Source organism: Pseudophryne corroboree, chromosome 6 (assembly GCF_028390025.1).
Source record: "Pseudophryne corroboree isolate aPseCor3 chromosome 6, aPseCor3.hap2, whole genome shotgun sequence".
Classification (NCBI taxonomy): domain Eukaryota; kingdom Metazoa; phylum Chordata; class Amphibia; order Anura; family Myobatrachidae; genus Pseudophryne; species Pseudophryne corroboree.
The window spans coordinates 547,705,022-547,714,593 of NC_086449.1; the positions used below are offsets into that span (position 1 = coordinate 547,705,022).

The following is a 9,572-nucleotide window of genomic DNA, read 5'->3' on the forward strand; positions in this document are numbered from 1 at the left end:
TTTCTGGAGTCCCACATCAGAGCTGCAGCTGCGGTAAAAACTCACCATCAATATGGCCGCCGAGCATGTGCAGTAGGAATTTGGTTTCCAGAACATAGCAGGTGCCATGTTTCTGGAGACCTGTGCATGAGCAGTAGACTCTGGCTTCTATTGCTCTGTGAAAAGGAGGGGGCGCACCCGGAGTCTGCACACGGGCCCCCTCCCCTGTGCCTTACCTCTGTGCAGAGGTAGAACAAGTGCTGATAGAGCCCAGTGTAAAATAAAAAAGCGGTGCTTCTAGAAAACTATTCTTTAAAATTCTCACTGAAAACTTATATTGGTCCTCAAACACACACTGAAAACACACATTACGGAATTGCAATAGCATGGCAAAACATGAAAATAACAGGAAACACTGCCATGTACACATGAATTTTTAGTGAATGGCCAATGCCTTGGGGCTGACTATACCCCCTTAGGAACTTTGGTAGTGTGTAATAACTTTTAGATGCTTTTACTAACACTCCTGTCACCAGCTGAAACTCCAAGTGTGAGTCAGGTAAAAAAAAAAAAATCTAGTTTTTTTATATGGTCTCCTTGAACAACTCACTTTATTACCCCATGATCATTGTGGGTCCTGCACAGTGTGACTTGTACGCATGCGCAGTGGCAATTGGCATTGCTTATATATTTGAATCAAGCCCTATATTAGTAGTCCCCTGAGAGGCCAGGGCACCATGAAATCTCTGGACTTGGTACAGGTGTCCTGCTTGTACCTCCCCCTTCATGCCACCATGCCTGTCAAGACCATACATCTAGCAGTGATAAATTACTATATGTGTCAGGATTATAGAGCAGATATATAAACCTACTATGTATTGATATAATAGCTGAGGTCGATGTAGAGTTGGACATTGGTGCTCAGTGTTGGGCTGGCTCACTGTTGAACCAAGAAGATTCAAGGTGAGCCACATTGTCAAGGTATTCAGCCCCCTCCTGATGGTGGCTAAAGCCCAGGCTGACCAAGTAAATCCAGATTGAGCAGTAGACAGTAAACCACAAATATATAAACCACTTTTGCAAAGGTATAAAAACACATATCATCATATTAATACAAATAGTCAAAGGTACTGAGGAAATTGCTTCCATGCAAAGAGAACTCACTGTGTACAGTATATGCTATTGGACCAAAACATGATGGATATTATCATTGCATGCTCCTATAAGCAGTCCTGAATCAGAACTTGTCTTTCTGGTTCAAATAGTTGCATCAAACATAATTCCACATACAGTATGTGGGTACACTGCCATGACCCAGAATCACATGTTGGTTAGAGATGGTCAATACCAGTGTTCTTCATTTCTTATCGCTTCACTGTGGGGTAATTTATGATTTGCATCTGATTGCACATTGGGGGTTCATTCAGACCTGATCGCATGCTAGGATTTTTCACTGCGCTGTGATCAGGTCAGAACTGCGCATGCGTATGCACCGCAAGGCGCAGGTGCGTTGTATGGCTACAAAGCGGATCGTTGCTGGGTGATGGATTGTACGAAGAATCCATTCACACAGCTGATCGCAAGGAGATTGACAGGAAGAAGGCGTTTCTGAGTGTCAACTGACCATTTTTAGGGAGTGGTTGGAAAAACGCAGGAGTGTCCAAGCATTTGCAGGGTGGGTGTCTGACTTCAATTCCGGCCCCGGACAGGCTGAAGTGATGGCAGCAGCTGAGTAAGTTCTGGGCTACTCAGAAACTGCACAAAACTTTTTTGTACTGCTTGGCTGCACATGCGTTCGCACACTTGCAAAGCAAAAATACACTCCCCTATGGGCGGCGACTATTTGCTCGCAGCAGTGCAAAAAAAACCTAGCGAGCGGTCAGGTCTGAATTAGGCCCATTGTGTCATAACATTTAAAAAGGTATGGCTGGTACTTCTTCACTGCATTCCCAACGAGAACAAAAAACTCATGGCAATTTCATTAAAAGTTAGGTGCAAATTGTTATTAGTACAACCATTTTGCAATGCATGCAATAAAAATGCATATATTTGTGACTTGCAGGCTAAATACTGATGCTTTTGCACGTAGCACAGAAATACTGGGCAGCTCTATATATACAATGCAAATCACTGTTGAGCTTAAATATATCACCTTCCAATTCTAAATCTGCTTATTTTAACTTTGCAGTGAAACTTGTTTTGCTAATGAGCGCAATTGAACCTTCTAGCTGGACTTACCCCTACAGTAGTTCCAAATGCTAGTACACAACTTTCTTTGATGAGAAATATATATTTCCTGTTATTCGTAGGGACAAAGATGGTGCCCATCTGGTCAGTGCCGTAACTAGACATTTTAGCGCTGTTTGCAAGAAGCAGCATCGGCGCCCCACCACCACCACCACCAAATAAAAAACAGGGCCAATGCGCGCCGTAGGCATGGGCCAAAAATATAGGGGAGTGGCTGCATGGGGATGGGGCGTGGCCATATAGCTCCCTTTTACACAGTATGGCAGCCAGAGCTCCCTTTTACACAGTACGGCAGGTAGAGTCCACTATTTCACATTAGGCAGGCAGAGTCCCCCTTTTACACAGAATGGCATGTACAGTCCCCCTTTTACACAGAATGGCATGTAAAGTCCCCCTTTTACAAAGTACGGCACGTAGAGTCCCCCTTTTACACAGTACGACACGTGGAGTCCCCCTTTTATACATTACGGCAGGCAGTCCCCCTTTTACACATTACGGCAACAGAGCCCCCTTTTTTGTACACATTAGGCAGGGAGAGTGTGTGTGTCTGAGAGAGAGAGAAAGTGTGTGTGTGTTGTCACCTGTGAAGACGATCCGGCATCAGGCGCTGACACTCATATACGGGTGCTCACTCTCCATTGCTGCGGCGACTCTCACAGGCGGAATTACCACACACAGCGCCAGCTCATATACGGGAGCTGCGCCTACAATAGCGCTCCCTCTCCAGTGCAGATGTGGAGGCTCTCATGGGTAAAATTACCACACACAGCGCCAGCTCTCCATTGCACAGGTGTGGCAGCTCTCACAAGTGGAATTACCACACAGGGGCCTGTGTAACACCAACCTCCTCCTGTGGTACCGCTCCAAGTCCCTTACAGAGGCGCCAGGGCCTAGCACTCCCAATTCAAGTCCACTGCTTCGCCAGTGCCTTCACTATAAGATAGCATGCAACAAACGGAGGTGCGGCACTCAAACTGTTCTTCAATAAAGCACAGCAGCCGAGATTAGATTATCATTTATTATGAAAATCTAATCGAGGCTGCTGTGCTTTATTGAAGAAAAATCTGAGTGCCACACCTCTGTTTAAGATATATATATATATATATATATGGCCAAAGAATAACTGGCACTCAGGAGTCTGGCAAATGGTAAAAAGCATATATTATCCAAGGTCAACGTTTCGGGGGTCTTAGCCCCATCGTCAGGACAAAATAACACAGCATACACAAGACAAACACAGCAACTTAACCCACCTTTGTACCCCACAGCGAGTGTGTCCGCCCGCGGTCCTTCCCCTGGCTACCGCCCACCGGAGGTCATGGTTCTTCCTCTCTCTGGCTTCCGCTCCTGCCGTTGCTAGGCAACCGCCAGAATGCATTCCACCTGCCTCAGCATGTGCGCTCCACCGGGCGGAAGTGTCTCGGACATCTCTCGGAGGGTGCTGATCATGGGGGCGGTCCCGGCGGCACATCTAAAATACATATAACTTTTATTAGATACTATAGTTAAAATCAACAATGTAATAAACAGATAAACACATAAACATATAAACATATGGAAAAAGTATCCCATACCCAAGCACTGTTAACCACAAACTGTATAGATACCACCCGAAGAAAAAAGTTAAATGGTATTCAAATTTACCTTCTCATTTAACCCTTTAGGAGCTATACTTCCTAGCTGGATAATCCATCTGGATTCCTTTAACAAGAGCTCTTTGGCTCTATCCCCACCTCTCAATGTAGCAGGTACATGGTCTATAATAAAATATTTTAATGCTTCTAGCCTGTGTCCAGCAGATTTGAAGTGTTTTGCCACTGGTTGGTCAATAGACCTACCTTGTAGTGCAAGGCGTATAACTGACCGATGTGCAGTCATTCTTTCAGTAAATTTTCTGGTAGTTTGTCCCACGTAGTACAGTCCGCAAGGGCAGACAATAATGTATACCACGTGGTACGTACTACAGGTAAGTATATAGGGTATGTCAAACTGTTTACTAGTATGGGGATGGACAAAAGACTTGCACGGGATAAGATGGATACATGTGGCACAGCCACAACATTTATAGCACCCAGGGGGTTTTCTATAGACGTTCGGGGTTAATGCAACCCCTCTCCCTGTTATGTCTGCCCGCACAAGTCTGTCCCGTAGATTACTGCCCCTCTTAAAAGCAGCTATTGGTCTGCTATTACTTAACCCTTTCAACTCTGGGTCGGTCTTAATAATTGGCCAAAGAGCATGTGTAGCCCTTTTTATTACAGGACTAGCCGTAGTGTAATCTGATGTCCACGGAATCAGATTACTAGAGCTGCATTTATCAGGATTGAGAAGATCAGATCTAGACATATTCAATACCTTCGATTTCTGTTGACACAAAATCTTGCTGTTATAGCCTCGCGCTTCAAATTTGTTAATAAGAATATCTAATTGTTCTGGAACTTTCTCAGTCTCACTAGTGATATGCGCTATGCACATCATTTGTGACATAGGCAAGCCCCTTTTCAGGGCTTCAGGATGATGGTTTGAATTCATAAGGAATGTATTTCTATCAGTATCTTTAGTGAATATCAGTTGATATCAGATTATTTTTGACTATCACTTTAACATCTAGAAAATGTATTTCCTGCATGCTATACGAATAAGTAAACTTAATCGGAGATGCCCGACTGTTAACATTAGACATAACCCTCTCAAGGAGTTCCACGCCTCCTGTCCATAGCAGGAATACATCATCGATGTATCGGTGTACCACATAATATATTTACTGATCTCCTGATCCTGAAAAAATATCTGAGACTCCTCCTCAAACATAAATATATTAGCGTAGGAGGGTGCCACGGCTGATCCCATGGCACACCTCCTAAGCTGCAAGTACAAATTTCCATCAAACAAGAAATAATTCTTAATTAAAGTCATTTCTAGAAGGCGTAAGAACAAGACATGGTCAACATCCGTATTGCTCAAATTCCTTTCCAAGAATTTGCACATCGCAGATAGGCCTCCAGCATGCGGAATTGATGTATAGAGGCTACAAACATCTAAAACCACCAAAAGTGTACGAGAAGGTATACTATTAATTGCAATAAGTTTCTTTAGAAACGAGGTAGTGTCTTTCAGGAAGGTGTCCTGTTTAAGTAATAATGGCTGTAAAATGCAGTCTAATAGCTTCGATGCAGGTTGTAGAAGGTCACGCGCTGAGATTATGGGCCATCCAGGCGGTTTTTCTTTGTTCTTATGTAGTTTTGGTAGAGTATAGATTACCGGAACTTTCGGGAACCGCACAAGGAGGGCTTCATACAGCTTAGGTGAAATCTTATTGGTGGACTTAGCTTCATTCACAATACACAAAACATCTTTCTGATAGTCCATAGTAGGATCGGATCCTTAATTAACTTTTTGTAGATAGCTGAATCAGAAAGTTGAGACATAATTTCAGCACGATGGTTTTTAGTATCTTAAAGGACGATGGCCCCGCCCTTGTCGGCGGGCCGAATAATTATATCTTCATAGGACTCAAGATTTTTAAGAGCCCCAATCTCTTCTCTAGATACGTTGTGTCTGATTTTGCAAGGAGCCATGGTGAACTTCTCCACAGCTTTATCCATCATTCTCCCAAATGTTTTGAGGGAGGCATTAGTGGAAATTGGATCAAATGTGGATCTCGAAGCTGATCTAATAAATTTGTCATACACCATAGGAGGGGACAAGTCACCCGGAGCATGTTGATAAAACTCCTTCAGACGCAACTTTCTTGCAAAGCAATGAGAGTCTCATTTCCAATTGAAGGTGTAAAATTTAGTGGTAGGAACGAAGGTAAGTCCTTTGTTAAGAACCTGTATTTCAACTTCACTCAGGGTTCTTGAAGATAGATTGAAAATTAGGTTGTCTTTTTGTTTCCAGCCTTTCTGCCCCCTCTTGTTCTTGCCCCCCCTACGGGTGGAAGGTCTCCACTGGAGGGCACCCCTTCTGTTCCTAAAGGGATGTGTCGTGATCTCATTACTTCATCTGGTTCAGAGACAACGAAATCGCTGTCACTATTAGAGTATTTCTATCACTCTGACCACTCTGGGCCCTTTTTTGCCAGGGTCTTCTTTTGAAGGATGATGTTCTATTACCCCTCATATTGTCACCTCCTGCCAGCCATTTACAGACTTTGTTTTCCTCATAATCTAAATTAGATTATGAGGAAAACAAAGGCTAAGACCCCCGAAACATTAACCTTGGATAATATAAGCTTTTGACCATTCGTCAGACTCCTGAGTGCCAGTTATTCTTTGGACTTGTATTGATTCTTCTTCTGAGCACCGGAGCAGTTGTTATATATTTGGAGTGCCAGCTGATTGTGGGTGGATATATATATATATATACATACAGTATATATACCGTATATCACGCCACTTCAGGATTTTTAAGTGCAGACTGTACTTTCTCAATACTTTGGAATCAATTGTGACCCGTCATCAGGATAAATTTATAAAGGTATTTTGGTTTGTATATTTAGCCTGACAATTGGGCATGGTTGACCCTGTGATGTTGAGAAAGTACAGCCTGCATTAAAAAATCCTTACGTACTATGCAGTGATTCACCTGTACAGTATATATACATCTGTACATATACTGTACATAGGCATACATACAGCATATTTTCAAACATACAGCATACATACTGTGTATATAGGAAAAAAGGTTAATTAGTGCCGCACAGGACTGTGAAAATTTCTTTATAATGGGCTCTTGAAAAATTTGTCCCTTGTAAACCAACAGTACAAATGCATAGGACACGACTGTATCGGTAATCAAGGAGGTTGTTGGTGGTGCACCCAGAGTCAATGATATATATCGAGGTTACAAAGGAAAAGAGAGACTCTTTGTTGGGGCACGCTTGAAAGACTAAAACTTAACTTTTAATATAAATCTCATTAAAATGTGGTACACCAGATCAACACACGTATATATATATTTTTTTATAACACTTTTGAGAAAAGGCCATAAACTTGTAATGGTCCCTTCTCCCTTGTGTTGATTTTAAATTATTAAAAGAAAAGATTCTCAATCATGAAATAATTAAGAGTAATCAACCTACAATTAATGTAGTTAATAAAAATGACAGTGACACCTGGGGTGAAAATATTGGAAATTGAATTTAACATAAAGTGCATAGGCATTGCATATGTTGTAAATACGCTGCGATAGTGATCCTTACATATTTACCTATGGAGAAGATATATCCTGGTAAGGGTTAATCTACTGCTTAAAAGTTTATATGACAATAAGGTACAATGAATGAGAGAACAATTACTTATTGTAGACAAGTAGAGAGTCAGAGAAGCTAAATAAATATGAGAAGGAAAATGTAGGTGTGAAAGTGGTAATGGTCAAAGGTTGCTCCAACACCTCTGCTTGTCACAAACATAGAGATATTGATTACTACACCTGATATTCCCTAGCAGTCTCCCAAATAGGTACTAATCAGGCTATTCACTGCTTAGCTTCCAAGATCAGGCGAGGTTGGGCGTACCCAGTGAAATATGGTAGTAATGACACCTAAATTGTGAATACAGTGGTATATGGTTATTGGCATATACCAAAGGTAGTACCTCTATTTTTCATCATTGTGCGCAGTCATTCTATTGCTTCTGCATTGTCGAATGGATGTATGACTGGCATCAATAAATGAGAGAGTACTGGAAAAGAGATATTGAGTCTAGGAAACGTATAGGTTCAGGGCCCGTCTTCTATTATCCACCGTCAGCTAAATTAACTCTCTCTTCAGTAAATTTTACTCATATTCTTTTACTTATCAGTTATCTATTTACTAACTGCAGGGGTCAACTAGTATAATTACTTCCGGGTCCCTGGACCGGAAATGACACGCAGGATGTTACATAACATATTTCCACCATGTCCTCTGCCTTATGATTGGTCCTCATAATAGGACCACCCCCACTTTTGCCTTAATTAGATTGCCTTCCACCACCTCTTCACACAGTGAACAAGCCACCATCCGGTGAAACGGCCGTCTGTGTCCAGTGGAGCTGAGCAGTGCACGGCTCAGCCCACTCATCTCCTGGTATCGTATAATATGAAATTTATATCATTTAATTATCTAAGATTTGCCTAATCTGCTACTTATCAATTTCAATTATTTAATATCACTTCTACTTTATATAATTTTTCTTCATAATATTTCAAAAATCCCCTTTATGTCTTCAGCAGTAAACTTTTAAGTTTCCTATTTTCTTACTGTCGTCAGGGCTTAAGATACCTATGTAATTTCATACTTATTTTTCATCAGGCACAGGAAACCCATTTCTCTCTCCTATGTCTGCCACATGTTATATGTGGCTGACGGTGGATAATAGAAGACGGGCCCTGAACCTATACGTTTCCTAGACTCTATATCTCTTTTCCAGTACTCTCTCATTTATTGATGCCAGTCATACATCCATTCGACAATGCAGAAGCAATAGAATGACTGCGCACAATGATGAAAAATAGAGGTACTACCTTTGGTATATGCCAATAACCATATACCACTGTATTCACAATTTAGGTGTCATTACTACCATATTTCACTGGGTCAGCCCAACCTCGCCTGATCTTGGAAGCTAAGCAGTGAATAGCCTGATTAGTACCTATTTGGGAGACTGCTAGGGAATATCAGGTGTAGTAATCAATATCTCTATGTTTGTGACAAGCAGAGGTGTTGGAGCAACCTTTGACCATTACCACTTTCACACCTACATTTTCCTTCTCATATTTATTTAGCTTCTCTGACTCTCTACTTGTCTACAATAAGTAATTGTTCTCTCATTCATTGTACCTTATTGTCATATAAACTTTTAAGCAGTAGATTAACCCTTACCAGGATATATCTTCTCCATAGGTAAATATGTAAGGATCACTATCGCAGCGTATTTACAACATATGCAATGCCTATGCACTTTATGTTAAATTCAATTTCCAATATTTTCACCCCAGGTGTCACTGTCATTTTTATTAACTACATTAATTGTAGGTTGATTACTCTTAATTATTTCATGATTGAGAATCTTTTCTTTTAATAATTTAAAATCAACACAAGGGAGAAGGGACCATTACAAGTTTATGGCCTTTTCTCAAAAGTGTTATAAAAAAATATATATATACGTGTGTTGATCTGGTGTACCACATTTTAATGAGATTTATATTAAAAGTTAAGTTTTAGTCTTTCAAGCGTGCCCCAACAAAGAGTCTCTCTTTTCCTTTGTAACCTCGATACTGTGTATATACATAGCATACACATTACATACACATAACAGACACACACATACCTCACATACACATACAGACTATCTCCCCTCTAC

At 41.2% G+C, this 9,572-nt stretch overlaps 1 pseudogene; it reads right to left on the minus strand.

Annotated features, from left to right (window-relative positions):
* Positions 1-7,647: 7,647 nt before the first annotated feature.
* LOC134937620 (5S ribosomal RNA) lies at positions 7,648-7,766 on the minus strand (annotated as a pseudogene).
* Between the last annotated feature and the right edge of the window lie 1,806 nt (positions 7,767-9,572).